The following is a 17,138-nucleotide window of genomic DNA, read 5'->3' on the forward strand; positions in this document are numbered from 1 at the left end:
GGGACAGAATACACACACAAAAACAATATGCCCCCTAGCAGCGACCCTTGCCCAAGGGGTCACTCCCATTTAATTTTTAAATTGAGTCCCTGGTGTCAAAATTACCTATAAACTACCTGGTTTTGGGGGGGGCACCTGAGATTTTGGCCCCGGGCTCAGCGGCCATCTTGGGAAAGTACCAAACCCGAACTTTTTTGAAAACTAAACACCCGGGAGAGTACAATGAGGTATGGTTTGCATGGATCCCCCAACGTTTTCCTATCCAGAATGCCATGCAGTGAGGTATCCTGGATTCCCCTGGGTGTCTAGTTTTCAAAAATGTATGGTTTGCTAGGTTTCCTTTGAGAAGTTGGCCTGGTATATGCTGTCCACTAGTTCTAGTGGGCACCTTGTATCAGTCCAAACAACCCCTTATGGTGATAGGTTAAAGACAACCTTATATGAAAGCTATCCTAGTGGTAGCTATGGAGAGCAGCCTTCAGGCTAAGTCTTGAAGGAATGTAAAGCAGCTTGTTTTACCAGTCTTTAATCTTGTGAATGACCAAATGAAAAGACAACCACACCAGGTATATATATAAAATATATGTATTGCCTCATGTCGTCAAAAAGTTACAGGGGCCTAAGCGCGCACTACCCCAAATAGCCCAAAAAAGGCTTAGCACAGGAGGGGGGGGGAAAGGCCTGGCAGCGAAGGGGTTAAAACCAAAAACAGAAATAAAAGGCCTTGTCATTTACACTACTAATAGCTCAAACTCGCGTGAATGCGAGACCTATTGTATTGCAAATGCTCAAATTGCTCATTATGTGAGTCCATCTGTTCCAGCAAATATCTTTATTGCTTTCACTGTGTATTCATTAATTTAATTGTCCTTTTTTCACGTTTCATTCTCTATTTTCGTGCTTTCTGTCAGGCTCTACTTGTACAGCAATGACCTGCTGCACTGTTAGACAAGCCTCAGGTGATTTATAGCTCGAGCAGAGTTTCTCCTCCCTCAGCCCGAGCAGTGACCTGCTGCTCTGGGGTGAGTTTGGAGACATCTATTACACAAGACCTGTAATGTTGGGGCCATGAGTGGGCTTTTACTGCCATCGTGTGGCCGAGATGGTAAATTGCACGGTTTGTCTAATATGAAAATGACTGAAGGGCACCGGCTGGGGTTAGTATTTAAAGATGGGCGTCGTCAGAGGCTCTGCATTAGCACTCATTGAGGAGGCAGAAGCACAGGCAGCGAGCCCCAGGTGAGTACAGCGGCCCCCAGAGATTTAACTCTTAAGGATCTGAATTATTACTCATTTTGATTTCAACAATATCTTGTACTGCAAACTCATCGTAACAGCTATTATCTCTTTCTGCTTATAAATAGGAGTAAAGCGTTTCTTTTTTAACCTCTAAAGCAGAATTGAGTATTCCACTTACCCACATAGTTAGAGGCCGGATGTAGAAAACATTTTTGGGTGCCCAAAGGTTCCAATTCGCAGTTTATGACTCGAAAAAATGCGCTTTTACCAATGTACTAAACCCATTTTAGGAGTTAATAACTTGTTTCTGACACCTGAATTGGGATTAGAAATCTTTAAGGAATCAATATTTGGACAGGAGCTGTCTTAGAAGAATACCCATTCTTATCCGTATGTACCAATGAACCATTGATAAACTTCAGTTGAATGACCCCTTCTCCTTTGTGACAGTAAAAACAAGCATAGGCAAAGCCAATAGGTCTCGCCTTTGCAAGAGCTATTGACTTGGCCAATAGGTTTTAGTCATGTTGTAAACCAGTGTGGCTGCTGTTCAGCAGGGGTAAAGTTAGTGGGGTAAAGGAGAGTGTAACGGAATGCAGTGTCGTTAAGTGGAGTAGAGAGGAGTGATATGGAGTGGGGTGGGGTGGAGTGTCATGCAGTGTTGTAGAGTGTTGTGGACTGTAATTGTCTGTAAATGAACTGATCAAAATACCATAAAACCAAGAGCCCTAATCATGAAATATCTCCACAGTCCATTTACAGACATTTACATTTAGTTGTGTGCTAGAAAAGAAATAGCATGGTACAGCCTTCCTCAATCCCAGCCGCAGTAGCCAGTATGATTGCCACATAAATCCCCTCACCAAGCTCCCTGAAACACAGGGACTGAGATTTTACCTCTCTCTTTGAATGCATAGCAGATGCGACAAGTTAAGTACAAGATTTGAAGGTCTTTTTACAGAGATCAAGCACTGGTAGAAGAAAACAGTAAATAGAGCTTGGGCAATAGAAATGATGAGCTCAAGCTAGGCACCTAAACCAAACAGAGCCAGCCAATAGAAAGCAAGCCCATGTGAGTTACAAACGATAAAGCCAATGGTAAGCAATGGCCGAAAGCATCCCAGGCAAGCCTTCCGAATGCCCTCAAGTTGTCGTTAGCAAACCGCTGCCTGGTAGGCTTCAACCTAAAAAGAGCTGTGAGAGCAACCACTTTTCACTGCTTAAGGAGAGTTGGGAATATTTTGTTTATGTTGTTGATATGCCCCTTGGTTTGTGTACTGGTCAGTCTGATCGCGTCTCGTTAGATCCAAGGTAAACATGGTTCTGCTTAGTGCTATGTTTTGGTGGAAGAAAGGTCGGTGCTGATGCTGATAATGAGACCAATTCACAAACTAGAGATTTAAAAGATGGAAATCATCTCCAAAAGTAGCTTGTGATTGTGGAAAATTCCTGAATTAATGGGATTTCTAATAAAATATGAGGCAAAGATATAATTTGTTATTCCAATGTGTAAAATCTGTTCATGCGTAATTTCAACCCACCGAAACACGCTTATTTGCAACTTTAAAGTGAATTTTCACATTTAAACTTTTTTTTTCTCTGATTGATTTTTGTTTCTGTGGAGAAACCCTTCCTTTGCACCTTCAAGCAGTTCACACCTGAGGCTGCACCTGGAAACACACTTCTGCCTTCGACAGAATTTAATATACATGTAAAATAGGAAGAGAAGCTGCTGACAAGGGGTTTGCGAAATCCCACAAACCTTAAAGTTTTGGGTTGCCCACAAACATTTGCAGGTCGACCCTCCTATGAACACACAAATGTATCCCTATTAAATGAAGTCTCAGTGGGAAAACCCACAGCAATAGAATTTCTACATTTGAAAGAGACTTTTGCAATCAGGATAAGGGACTGACCCTAACAAATGACTTTTCAAAGCTATATTTAGACAGGCAAAAACATGTGTCAATCTGACTACGATATTTGCAGTCGGACAGAATGCTTCTCTCGTCTGTAATTTCGGTTGTTGAGGTAAACATGGCCTATATTATGTAGGGCTCTGTAGGTGTGTGTGAGGAGTTTGAATGAAGCTCTTTTGTGTATTGGATGACAGTCAGCTAACTGAGGTGGAGTGTAATGTGTGTGCTGTGTGGATTGTTGAGTGTGAACCTGATTGCCAAATTCTAAATGGTTAGGTTGCCTGGTAAGTTGCGTGTGCATACGGGTGTAAAGGATGATCTCGAATCCAGCTTGCTTGTGGTGAGGGTCTAGGTGACAGTTGTGTCATTGCTGGTGGGGAACCACTTGTAGATTTCCCTCAGCACTTTCAGGGTCTGAAAGCAGGAGGCTGTGACGGCGGTGGCTTGCATGGTTGTGTTGAGTAAGCTGTTGATGATAATTCTGAGATTCTTGGTGTGAATATTGGGGGGTCTGTGTTCTCTGAGTTCAGCTGGCCACCAGGAGAAGTCCCATGGCAATGAGTTCTTTCTGAAGATCACAACCTCTGTGTAGCCAGTGTTCAGTTTGGGACAGTTTTTGTCCAGTTAGCAATTTCAGTCATGCAGCTGGTGAATTTGGTCCTGGGGTTGAGGGCTTTAGTTGAAAGAGAGAATCAGGGAAGTAGTATCGGCCTAGGATAGGATGGTAACCTCATGGGTACGGATGATGCTTGCAAGAGGAATCGTGTATGTCCATAAGAGGGTCAGGCTGGAAGATGATCCCTGTGGTACTCAATGGATAAGACTGCGGATGTCAGAGCAGTCGGGGGCTGATCTAACTGATCAGGTTCTTCTAGTCAGGATGAAACATCCGTAGGAAGAAGAAAATATCTTTATTTATTTGGTTAGTTAAAACCTTTACAAAGACACATCATTTGCATAGCAGCTAGTGTTTAAAATCTCATGGCAAATGTAAAAACCATACACTAATAACAAAAGTAAAAAATTAGAAAAAATTGTCCATAGTGATGTTTTTGGTCAGCTGGAGTTCAAGGGCCTGCTGAAAAGTCATCGAATTGCTGGAGCCGAACTGATTCGTATTGCGTATCAACTCTCTATGTGGGATATGAATGATAGTTCGATGAGTACGGTTCACATCAGTGGAGTCATTCAGAGTTCAAGTATTACCCCTGGTCAGGTTTTACGTTCTGCACTTTTGAACAACTTGAGGGGTTGCAAATTCCCAGTTGTTATTGATGTACCATTGAAGCTTAGGCGAGTATGGTTTTAATTTTAGATTCCTTTCAGACTTATCGCTCTCCACCTGCTGGGCTTGCAGCTGTTTGTTTACTAGCTGAAGAGACTTAGCAAGCTGCAGCGACTGGCTGCTCAAGAGTGTCATCACGGCTGGTCAGCAGGATCCTATCTGGAGTGCTAATCCTTGGTTTTCAATCTTGTGTAGGCAGCAGATGAGGATAGGGCAGATAAAGCGTAGAAGACCAGAAAGAAGTCTAGGGGGCAGATTTACAACAAAGTAACGCAGCACGGTGCAGCAAGTCATTTTGCTGAGCCGTGCTGCATTAGTTTGGAAAGCACAGAGATGCGACATATTTACAAAAATATGTTGCATCTCTGTGTTTCCCCTGCGCTGACGCACAAACTGCAGCCATGCGCCGGCACTGGCAGCCTCGCACCATGGTGCAAGGATGCCTGCGTCGTGGGGAGATTGCTTTTGTGCAGGAAGGGGCTCCTTCTTGCACAATAACAATCACAAGAGGCTTTTTCCTCTTTCAATGCGTGATGTAGAATGCAGCACGCATTGAAAGAGGAAAAAAAGAGGAGAAATGAAACATTTCCCCTCGTTGCGCCTCGCTACGCCACCTCTAGCTTGGCGTAGCATTCACACGCATCTCCAGATTTCCGATTTCTCGTAAATCTGGAGATGTGTCTCGTTCCATGGGTGCTGCATGGGAACACCCACAGCAACACCCATGGAACGCCCCTTCAACGCACAGTGCTGCGTGTGCAGGGGCCATATTTACGAGGAGAGGAAAAGTCACGCAGGGTGGCTTTTCCTCTCCTTGTAAATATGGGGGAGCCCCCTGCGCCACCAGTACATCACGTAGTGGTGGCGCAGGGAGCTTGTAAATCTGCGCCTAGGAGTATGTGAGCTGTGGTGTTTCCTTTGTGCTCGATCATAAGGACCTCATCTGTGCTGCAATGAGGGCAGTTTCTGTGATGTGGTTTGGTCTAAATCTAGATTGTGTGATGTTGAGAAGTTGGTGCTCATTGAGATGGATGGTTACATACTTGTTAATGAGCTTCTCCAGAACTTTGGCCGGGTACAGTAGCAGGGAGATGGACAGGTAGTCGGCAAGCATTGTTGGGTTAGTGTATGGCTTTTTGAGCAGAGGGAGTACTGTAGCATGTTACCAGACTTCTGGGTAGAACGCTTTTGTAAATGGTGAATTTAGGATCAGGGTGAAGGCTGAGCTGATGGTCTGGGGACCTTTGGTGAAGACATGGTGGGAGCAGGGGACCCAGAATGAATGAACTGCATGGCATAAGAGGTTTTGTCCAAGGAGATTGCGGCCCATACTGTCAGTGTGGTTTCCTTGAATGAATTAAGGAGCTGCGTTGCAAGGTTTGCCGGGTCAGATTAGGGGTCAGATTTCTCATATGCATTGGTGTTCTTGCAGCAGAAGTGATGCAGCGTGGAATACAAAATCCCTCCCTTCGTCACAGACCAAAAGTTCTACTAACACACTCATTTATTACACTCACTGGTGGGGCCCATAACACCCACATTCACTCATCATTAGTCTGTTCTTTAAGGAGGCAATTGTTCCAACCGCTGTAATGAAAGGGAATGCCTGATCTAATTGATTCTCTAGTTTCCCTATTTATTTAGGCTTACATTCTCCTCTTGATATCCCTCTCATAAATAGGCCATAGTTCTCCTTAGTTGTTGATTTGATCATCCAATTCTACAGTTCCCAACCATCAATTCATTTAAGAAATAAACAACTCAACACATTTCTATAATTAATAAATGAAATTTTATCTAAATAATGCAAGAGAAATTCATTAATCAATTTCGCAGCTGATCATCATATTTACCTATTCTGACTAAAAGCTGTCCTCTAAGTCAGATTCGGTCGTTCTATCACTCAAATGTAAGGGTTCATTCTATCAGTCCGTCATAGAGTCAGGGAAACAGCTGTCCTGCAGTGTCACCGTCCTCTCCGTCAGCATAACGTCAGGAAATCGAAAAGCGCAGACCCAACCTCTCTATTCTATGGCATTTTATAGTAAAATCACATTCCAAAAGTATTGAATATTAATTTTGAATGTCTCTGATTGGTTGGTCGAATTTGTTCAACAGGGTTCCCATGCGCTAAAAGTCTCTTTAGATGTAGTTCATAATTTTCCGGTCCAAAGTATCTTTTTATTGTTCTTTCAGGGCATCTGGCTTGCAGCCCAGATCGTCCTTGAGGGGTACATGTTCTTCTGGGGTCAGGTCCAGGCCACAGTTACTAATAGTGACGCATGCGCATTTCACCCAGAAACTCGTAGAGTGTTGTCATGTCGGTTATGAGAGGCAGCCATCTTTAGGCAGGCCCGAATGGCCAACTTAAGCAAAAGAAACACAAAAATGTAATTAATACATAGAAATTACTAATAAAATGTTATTCCCTCACTAAAACCCATATGTGTGTGTATTTATCTAGCAAAAGCAACACTCATTGTGGGTTATACTCACTTTATAGAGCACGAATCACAAAATGCATCACGAAAGCAACACTTATCATGCAATATTCTAATTGTCTATTATTAATATGCGTACACAATTTAGTTTACGTATTAATTAGGCCATGCAAAAGCAATTCCCACGTGTATTTCATGTATTAGTAGGGTTGGTAAATTCTCACAGCAAATGATTAATATAATTACCATTAATCAATTAGTCTTTTAAATGTAAACATGCAAAATGGAGGGGTTATATCATTTTTCAATAATTAAGCCCGCTCCAGCAGAAGAACCAGGGGAGATTTTTGCAGAGATACTTTGAGGGGAGGATGCTTTTAGAGGAGGCCTCTGGATAGGTGAAACCTATCATGATGAGCTTTTAGAGACACTGATCTGCTGGTAGTAGCGTTCAAGGTTGGATTTGAGGATGATTCTGTTTTCGCTGTCATAGCTCCCTCTTCAGAAATGGTCCTTTTGTTTGCAGTAGAACTTCATCACCCTGAGTTTTTCTGTGCACCAGCAGCCTTGTGGCCTGGGATCTAGTGGCCTTGTTGGGTTTGAGGTGAGCTAGATTGTTGGTGTTGGCATTCATTCAGTTGCTAAAGTTTGTGATTAAATCAGGTACTCTTCTGGTGTGATTGGATCACTGTTCTATGGGGTTGGCCTTCCTCTCTTCCTCTAGATCTCAACGTGCTGGGTTGGTTTGTTTGATCTGTGTTGGAAGCCAATTTGATGAGGGCGTGGTCATTCCAAGTGATCTGTCTGGGTTTGTTGACTGAGATGTTGTTGGAGGTGATGATGTTGGCAAAGTTGGTCCGGTGTCCCAGACGTCTGTAAATAAGGGTGTCATTCAGAGTAGAGTTCACTGTGATGTGGAGCTTGAAGGACAGTTGTTCCATGTTGCTGGATGTTTGGTCTGATGCAGCTAAAGGTGTCCTTGTAGATGATAACTGTTCCACTGCTAGGCTTATGTAGTCCATCCTGTCTGATGATCTTGTGGCCGGGATGGATGGCTATGCTGATGTGGGGGGCAGATGTTGGGTTTAGCCGGGTTTCATGAGGGCAGTAAGTCTGGTGTGTGGTCATGTCTCAGATCTCTATGGTGTGTTTGGCGAGAGATCAGGTATTAGGAAGAATGCAGCAGAGTTGGTACTGTGGTACAGTCAGTGGTTAATGAATGTGGCTATGAGTGTGTCAGGTTGTGGGTGCTATATGTATAGGAGGTGTGAGTAGTGGGTGTGGGAGAACGCATCTTTGGTAAAGTGAAGTGTGGCACTGTAGCAGCGCAGTGAGCAGTGAGCTTGTGGTTGAGGATGTGGAGGGTCAAATTCGATAGCTGTGGGGAAGGATCAGGATTCCTGGTCCAGGGCACAGGCATGGCATGGACAGGCACAGACAGGGTATTGTTTGGCATGCTTTTGGTGGGCCAGCGGCACATCTGTGCTGTGTCTGCTATTGTCAGTCTAGGTTGAGTAGAGCAGGGAATTGTGGGAGGGGAGGGTTAGCAACACAGGAGGTGGTAAGCGGGGAAATAGGATAGCACAGCAAGGCAAAAGGTGTGGAAAGAGGTAAAGATCTGCAGGGAGGCTGAGGGAGGGAAAAACAATAGTAAAGCACAAAGATGGGTAGAGAACAAAGAAAGGAGTGAAAAATAAGCAAAGTGGCATTAGAAAACCAAAACAGAATTGGGTAAGATGTGAAAAACAAGGAAGACATGAAAATTGTCAAGGAGAACACGGTGAAAATGTTAAAGGCAGAAAAGAGATAAGAAATGTAAGGCAGAACAAAAGTAAAAGTGCAGAAAGATCAGAGAGAGCACTGAGAGCTAGTATTGAGAGAAAGTTGGGTGACAATAGATGGATTTTTGGATATGTGTAGCTAAGAAGAGAGGCAAGCATGAGAATGAGAGTGAAATGAGCAAGCATGTGAAACAGACAGAAAAAAGCAGTGAAAAAAGGAAATCAAAGACAAATAGGCAGAAACTCAGCAAAGTCAGAGGCAACTGACAAGGTAACAACAGACAGGCAAGTCAAGAAACAGTGGGAATAAAAAACAAAGTACAAGAGAGAATGGAGCAGGGAGAGAGAACAAGAGTTGGATAATGGATCCCTTTACCCTGGGATCACCAAGAAACTCATTAGAAGACTACAGACCATCTATATCTCCGCAGCCAAACTCCTCCTCAACCTCTTACCCAGAACTTACATTACACCACAGCTGAGGGAACTGCACTGCCTTCCAATACACAAACCCACTCAATTCAAACTCCTCACACACACATTTAAGGCACACCACAACCCAGGCACCCCCTACCTAACTGGTTGTATCTCCTTCCACCAGCTATCCAGACACCTCTGCTCTGCAAGACTCCTACTTCCAATTAAAAGGTGCTTTTAGGGACTATGGGAATACAATTTTACTGTGGAATATGAAATGGCAGATTTTTTTGAAAGAGCTTTCTATTACACATCACAGAACTGCTCTCTATGCTCCACAGGCAAATGGGTTAGTTGAGAGTATGAATAGATTAGTTAGAGCTTCTGCTCAGAATGCCCTGGAGAGAAGTGCCCCACTCAAGCCCATCCTGAGAGAAGAATTGTGGGCACATAGGAATGCACCAAATAGTGTGACTGGGTGTTCTCCGTTTGAAAAACTTAAGGGGAGGATAGCTGGTTCAAAGTTAAATCCTCTTTGGTTGAGTGTGAAAGATAGGGGTTGTGTTGTGCAGAATTGGAGACTTAATAAATATCAAGAGGATTACAAACGGAGGTTTGATATAAAAAATGGTGTGTGTCAACCTACTTGGAAAATTGGTGACTTTGTGTTTGTTAAGAAAGCAGTTTGATCTCCCAAAGGCGAAACAAAGTATTTTGGTCCGAGACGTATTGTTAAAGTCATGAAGAATGTAGTAATGCTTGATAAGGGGGATGTGTGGAGTATGTCCCGGTTGTCAAAATGTGCTCATTCGGCAAATGGTTACAGAGATTCTTTGTATCAGCCCAATGTTCCAAAATGTAATCAAAATTGTACTCGTACTGATTTGTCTATTCGTGGTTCCAGAATCAGGAGACCACCATTGTATCTTCAAGATTATTGTGTAAAGTACAAATAGTATTTGGTAGGTTTTATCTTTGTATCTGCAAGTTAACTGAAAATTGATTGGCTGTTTTCCGAAATTTTGTGATTTACTTATGTATCTGCTCAATCTGTTTTATTGTATCTTTCTTCTTTTCTATTCCTTCTTTTGAGTTCTTTCACATTTTTATAAAGGGAAGATGTGTTGTAACTTCTCCTTTAAGCCCTGGTTCTGTGTTAGAATGTGATGACAGCAGCTAGAGGTGAGAAGGGACTGAAGGGACAGTTCGAGCTGAAGCCTGCTGTCATCGCTGCATATTTGGTGGGTGTTAAGATTAAACACGTAAAAGAGACTACGGACTGCGTGTGATCTATCATTACAATACATTCCACATCAGGGCCTCCTCCTCTCTTCTTCAATTCTGCAAGAAGCTGAAGACCCGGCTTTTCACTTAACCAACTTACCATAGTTAAGTAAAGTTGGTTAATTATGGGTCGATGTTTGAGATGTGGGTAACTGAGGCATTTGAGCTGGTCACCCAGCACTCATGAAAGCTTAAACATAAAGACACCACACATTTCAGAAAATGAGGTGCCCACGTGAGCCCTTGGTGGTGGTCTAGCATTGATCCAGCTTCTTTTTCTTACCCGGAATGTCCTGCAATGATAAAACCAAGACTGAAGCATTTATTCTGCTGACATTTCTATTCCCGTAATGAGTAACAGAAGACAACATACTTCCACCTCGCATGCTTGCCCATTCCCAACTAAAAAGGTACCACAATTGGGTTGGCCTATTGCCAAGAAAATGGAAAGCCCGAAAATGTGAAAATGCTAGAAAAATGCTTGAATTAGATCAATTTTTGGGGTTTGGTTATCTATCTAGCTGTTGCCCCTTTTTCTGGCCCACAATTCCATGCATTTGTCAAACTTTGCTAAGGGAGTGGCAAAAGTCTCATCACCCAATGTTCTCAGGTGTGTTCTGATAAAACATCACCCAGTTATCAGATGAAACAGAAAATTGCTAAACCAAAGAAAGGCTTTTATACCTACTCTGTCAAACACATTTTTAAGGGTATGTGTAGGAGCCAAATTTCGAGCTGGAGTTGTCAGCACTCAGGGAACCTACCACTCCCAGGCATTTTTGCCTGGATGCCACAAAGAAAGCCTTTCCAGGAATACTGCACAAATGTCAAATATTGATTAAGTAATGTAATATCCATGACATACAGTAAACAAAACAAATAAAGCACAAGAGAATGTGGAGCAACGAGTGTGAAAGGGAAAGTGAGAGAGCCAGTGGACAGATGATGCAAGAGAGGCGGGGGGCTCGCATGCATCGGAGCGGGGTCCAAAACAGCCTTGACTGTTCAGAGAATCTGTCACAGGTAGGTCCTACGAGGGTTAGGAGACCCTTGTTTAATAACAGATGCCTCCATCATCATCATCACCATCATGACTTCATCATTCTGCAGTAAACCTCGATTGGACACTGTGATTTCATTAGGCATGGTATTGATGTCTCCAGGTCGCTCTTGTTAAGAAAACTTGCAGAGATCAAAGCCACTCCACCCTAAATGCCATGGGTCATTTCTGTAAATGCCCAGGTTTGGACAGACACTGGCACACCTTAGGACAATATCCTTCACCAATCTTCCTTTGCAACTGATAGGAAATTCAGATTATTTCAGAAACTTTCTTGATCATTCCAGGGTTTCTTTCTAGGGCCTTTCCTTACTTGGACACTAGCAGCACCCAACCATGTGGGATGCCACTTTTATCAGACATGTATGAACCGTGTTGGTAGGACTTTTGCCATACTACACCAATTCCAGAGCTGTATCTCACAGAAAATTGATGACATATTATGTTTTAAACTAGAGGTCCCCAACCAGTCTATTGCGAACTCCAGCTAGCACTCCAACATACATTAAAAGTAGGGGTGGGCGGAATTTGCGAAATTGCCTTTTGCTAAATTTCGCAAAACGGCAAAAAATCTCTGCGAACACGTGAAATTTCACGTGCTCGCAGAGATTCTGAGCAGCTTAATGCGTTACTGAATGTGCGCTTCATCTCGGGCACCTGCTTTATTTATATCTGTAAGTGCTTCCTGTTGAGGTTTAATTTTTGTGACAGGAGCATCGTGCCAGAATGAATCCTGCTCTGCATTTTTATCCAAGAAGATGCCACCATTTTGTGCAATACCTCTACTCAACTACACGAGGATTGCGCTCAAGAAAATGAAGGATGCAAACACCACCGTCAAGGATTACAGCTAACATTTCAGAGTGGAAATGGGGAGAACTGACATCTGCTTAGCCGCCACCACGCTCATGAATGGCAGATTAATGCGTTCCAGAATTTGAGCTTCAACTCGGGCACCTGCTTTATTTATATCTGTAAGTGCTTCCTGTTGAGGTTTAGTGACAGGAGCATCGTGCCAGAATGAATCCTGCCCTGCATATTTCCGTTCCGCCGCGAATCGCGGAAGTTTCGATATTTTCGCGTTCCGCACGAGATGCGAAAATGCCGAAATTTTGCAAATTCCGCAAGCGGAACGGAATTTTTCGCCCACCGTTAATTAAAAGTAAACATGTCCTGTCTTATTGTTTTTCTTTTTTTGATGCCTTTTGCTGTGGTTGCCAGCCATCACCCAAAGCAGCTGAATTGAGCTTAGCTGGGGAGGGGTGGGGTGGGGTGGAGAGGGTTATGTTAGTGCAAAAAGCCCAGAATGAGCAATATCAGCAACTGTGGAGCTTCAATCCGGAGCGGCTGGAGTATCAGCCTTTGCACTGAGCCTTATTATAATGTCCGGGAACCTGGTTGACTTTGTTGTAGCTTCATACCACAGCCCATACCACCGTGGGCCGAAGAGTGTGCAACCATTGTTAGGCTTGGGACTGGTATAAGATTCCTGACTCCAGTTTGTGACCAACATTTCTAAAAATATTTAAAAAGCGCTGTTTTATTGGTGAAATGGTAGAAATGTCAAATGCGATAGGTATTATATTTTTTTTAAAAGAAATTCCTATGAATATCAGCTTTAATTTGATCATGAAATAAAATGTTATGTCAAGCAGGCCTCATCTAAAGAAATGTACACGAAAAACAAATTTGCAGGCTGCTGTGCAGTGCTGTTTAATTTGCATGTCTTCATTCCCCATTTGACTGCTCTCATCCACACCCACTGTTAAGTGCACAACAAGCACCCCAGGTTTAAAATGTTTCTGTTGCGAATGACATTGTGTGATGTAGAGTGCCCTCGGTTTATAGGCTAGTAGGATGCCTCAATTGCCTGATTTTCTGACCGGAGATCTACAAGTACCAATTTGAATTCAACCAGGGCCTACTTTGTCTGTCATCCTTACTAGGTTCATAACATGTGTTCTGTCCTGTATCATAGCACCTGTCATTGACATGCCCGGAGGTGGTCTGTTTATTAAGTCGACCCAATGAATAGTCATGCAGCTATATATTTCAACAGTGTGTTTTCTGAGAGCTTTGTATCCTAACAACTAAGTTTTCAAAATATGTGGCGTTTGAGAACCTGTCTCATTTTCAGGTCTCACCTTGGCAGCGCTTGCGCTGCATGCGCTGCATGCGCTGTCTCAGCAGCCGGTAGTTTCTCCTGCTGCTTGCCATTGGCTTAGTGTTGGCTTAGTGTTTCTTACCTTGTTTTTCAGTGGCCCAACTGACTTCCGTGTAGTCCAGAAGCCGCGGCCACCAACTACAGTTTTAGTCCGCACTGTTCGGACTTTTTGTTTGTCTTGCGCATCGCTGCCTGACCTAAACATGGTAGCGGCGCATGCGCAAGGAGCCGGTGTGCGCGAGGAGTGGGCAGCGCATGCTGCTTGTTTCGTTTCCTGCTTCCTGCTCCTAGCAAGCTCTATGGTCACCAACACTCGCTGTTTGTGAGCAGAGCTTTGGGCACCAGCGCTTATGCTGAACGGCAGGTCAGTGTGTGTAAAGCGTTTTTGCTGTTTGTGGGCATAATCTATAGCCGCGTGAATGTTCAAATGTTTTTTGAAGACGGGCACCGTGCTTTGTTTACCACGGTGCCCGTTTTCCTTTTAGAAGAGGTCTACCACTAGAAAACCAGAGCACAAGGGGTTGGTGGGAGGTGATGTTGTACAGCTCAGCACTGACTTCTTTCTTTGATTTGCTCAGAAGCACAGCATGTGGACGCGACCCGAGGCTCGAACCCTGGTTTCCAGCACCAAAGTTGTCAATCTAGCCATCAGACCACATCCTCTGCGGGTGTGGCATTACCCCGCCAAGATATCTCTGTGAAACTGTATGGTACATACAACTAGTTACACATCCAGACATCTGCCAAACACTGAGCTACTGGCTTGATTCACCACCATCACTCCCTCTGGATTCACACTGAGGTAAGGTAATATAGCCCCAATCGCCCTGAGTATCTCTATGCAATCCGCATTCCTCTTTGGTGTCACTGGGACAATCTTTAGACCGGAGCACCCAGTAATATCACAGATCCCATTTTTGGTACCAGCTCCCAGATTGGATGGTGATTTCAAATGCGCTTTTGGCGCTATCCCATACACTTCAGTAGCTACGGAGTTCCCATTTCGAGCAATAAGAGGTTGTCGAGGCTTCAGTGCATAATCAGTCTTCTTACACTACCGGAAGGAGGCGCACCTGATTCCATTAGTGTTTTACAGTTCGCTCATCAGCATGTGTAAATAATGTTAAAACTTTCGAGATCGATAAAATATTTACGCATATGATCATAATTCTTAAAACGTTCTGCCTAAAGCAAGCACTGCTAACGATTGTTAATGTTCCAAGGAACATTACAACATTGATTCAAGCAATGGGGGAGGGGCCACAAACATGGGGTGGGGGTCGAGGCATGGAGACCTGGGCCTAATCCCCGCTTTGTGCAGCTCTGTCACAATTACTTCATCGGCAGCCTCCCTTCACTTTCCGCCAAAAATGTAAAGTGCTAGAAAAGAAACTAAATACGGCCTCTGCTGCTGGACGTCACCTGTGCTTGTCCGTGCTACGGCATTCAAGAGAGGTGCAGCCAGGGGCAGTGGAATTCTGATGTTCTTTGGGCGCAAAGTTTTCCGCATAATTATGGATTTACTGTAATTGCCACATACTCTATCATCTGCTGCATATTTGCTTTTTTTAGCAACCACAAAAAATTTGTCTCAACCGTATTAAGATTTATTAAAACGTTACGTGGCCCTTGGCAAAGGTTGACTGGCCTTACAGTTGCTTTTACTGCATGCCGGTGTTAAACTGGTACTAATGAAGTGAAACCTTGCATAGCTGGTGTTAACATGTGTAGACATGACAAAATCATGAAGTAATATCCAAATGTGCGGCATTACGTCTTTTATGTTGCCTTTTCTTGCCGCATAATTTTTGCCTGGTCCTTGTCGCATAATTCCAGGCGCCGTCGGTGTAGCTCCTGTAAGCACAGAAGGGCACCCAAGGGACTGGACATAGCCATGATACCACATCCACAGAATCCCGCCTGACATTTTGGTGTCATCTGTTCGGAACTGCTCAGAGTCACAAGGAAGGTGCTATATATTACACAGAAAGAGGGCCGACCTGTCTTCGCAGTTTTGCAAACAAACTTAAAGGATGTGTAAGCAAGTTTAAGCTATTGGCATTGTAGATGACAATGCCTTTTATTTATGTTTTTAAAACGAAAACAAAAATAAAAGGCATTGTTATTTGCAATGTCAATAGCTCAAACTCACAAACACACTAGCTTTAACTTAAACGAGGGCGAGACCTGTTGCATTTTCAATGCTTGTTTTTAGAATGCTGTTTCATCTGATGGATTATAGTATTGCATTAATTGCACTGTGATTGGTTTGGAAAATCTTCAAGGTGTAATATCGGTGAAAGCGGGGTGTTTAGGGTAGCAGAATATATGAAGCATGTCAGTCAGAAAGCAGCAGCAGCTCCCTTGGGTTGCCAGAGAGAAAGCTTAATTTCGCCCTGCCTTGAAGGGGCACTATGCAAACAACCGGCAGTACCTTCTCCCAGACTGAGAGGCATATTGTACCATTGTGGCTCCACCTCCAAATAGAGATGCACATTATACTGCAGTGCCAGATTGTGGTGCACTGAATGCCACAGTTTTGTAACCTCCCAATTCAGAATAGTTGCACTCTTTAAAAAGCAGTCTGCTGCCCAGAACAGTGCACATTCTATTCCAGTTGCCACCTCTCCGCCCAGCCTGCAGCCTATATTTCTGTGCATCGGGGGAGAGGGTGTCTCTGGGAACAATGGCCTTAATTAGTTCAGCTTTATTTTCACTGAACATAAGTAGCTCTCACTACAGAATAGGTTGGAGATCCCTGTTTTAAACAATGTTTGACTGTTATTTGGCATTCTGGGTAAGAAAACAGAGCTAGATATGCGCTAGCCACACAACACTGCACTCTCTCACATGTCTAGTTTTCATAAATATCTCGGCTTTCTAAGTTTCCTAAAGTGTCAGCTGACCTTGGGCCTTTGTATCACATTTTCAGCTCTGGTTTTCCAAATAACTATTCTGCCAACAGAAGCACTGCCCACCCCAGGATCTCCTCCATGTAGGCGTCAGCATGACTGCGTAGCGGACGTGTGCAGTGAGTGCACCTCTGGCTCTGGCACGCTGAAGACACACTAAAGGCAAGCCTGTCTGCATTTGTCTGTGCCTGTACCTTGCCCAGTGCCTAGCATTGGGAACCCTGACTCCATGACCATCCAATGCAACACTACAACCACAGCCACCACCGGAGCCAGTGAAAGCCGCCACTACTCCCCTGCGACCTCAAACACACACTCCATCAAACAATTTGCGGTGCGCATCCACCAGCTCCACTGTAGGACCTTTCTCCTGCACCCATTGAAATTTCACCTGTAACACCTCAGACACCAACACCACTACATCCAAACAACTGTCTACAAATCCACATAACATAACTTAACATACGGAATTTAGCAGAGGCAACACGAAACAGTAAAGTATAGGAACAATGGGGATGTTGCTGCACTTAAAGGCAGTGCATCCCCAACGTCTAGCTCGAGCTGAAACGCAGAGGAGTGCAGAGCTAGATGCTTTATGAGGTGCCTCTATATCTGTTCAATGAGGTCAACTAGCAC

The 17,138-nt window shown here is 43.8% G+C and overlaps 1 protein-coding gene across 1 annotated transcript in view; it reads left to right on the plus strand.

Moving 5' to 3' along the window:
- The first annotated feature begins 1,192 nt into the window (after nt 1–1,192).
- The window catches only part of LOC146829962 (GTPase IMAP family member 7-like), a 45,714-nt gene continuing 29,768 nt past the window's right edge, over nt 1,193–17,138 (plus strand). Inside the window, exon 1 of the mRNA XM_085604217.1 lies at nt 1,193–1,239. The gene's annotated coding sequence lies outside the window, so the exon portion shown is untranslated. The remainder of the gene's footprint in view (nt 1,240–17,138) is intronic.

This window comes from Triturus cristatus, chromosome 5_1 (genome assembly GCF_964204655.1).
Source record: "Triturus cristatus chromosome 5_1, aTriCri1.1, whole genome shotgun sequence".
NCBI classification, from domain to species: domain Eukaryota; kingdom Metazoa; phylum Chordata; class Amphibia; order Caudata; family Salamandridae; genus Triturus; species Triturus cristatus.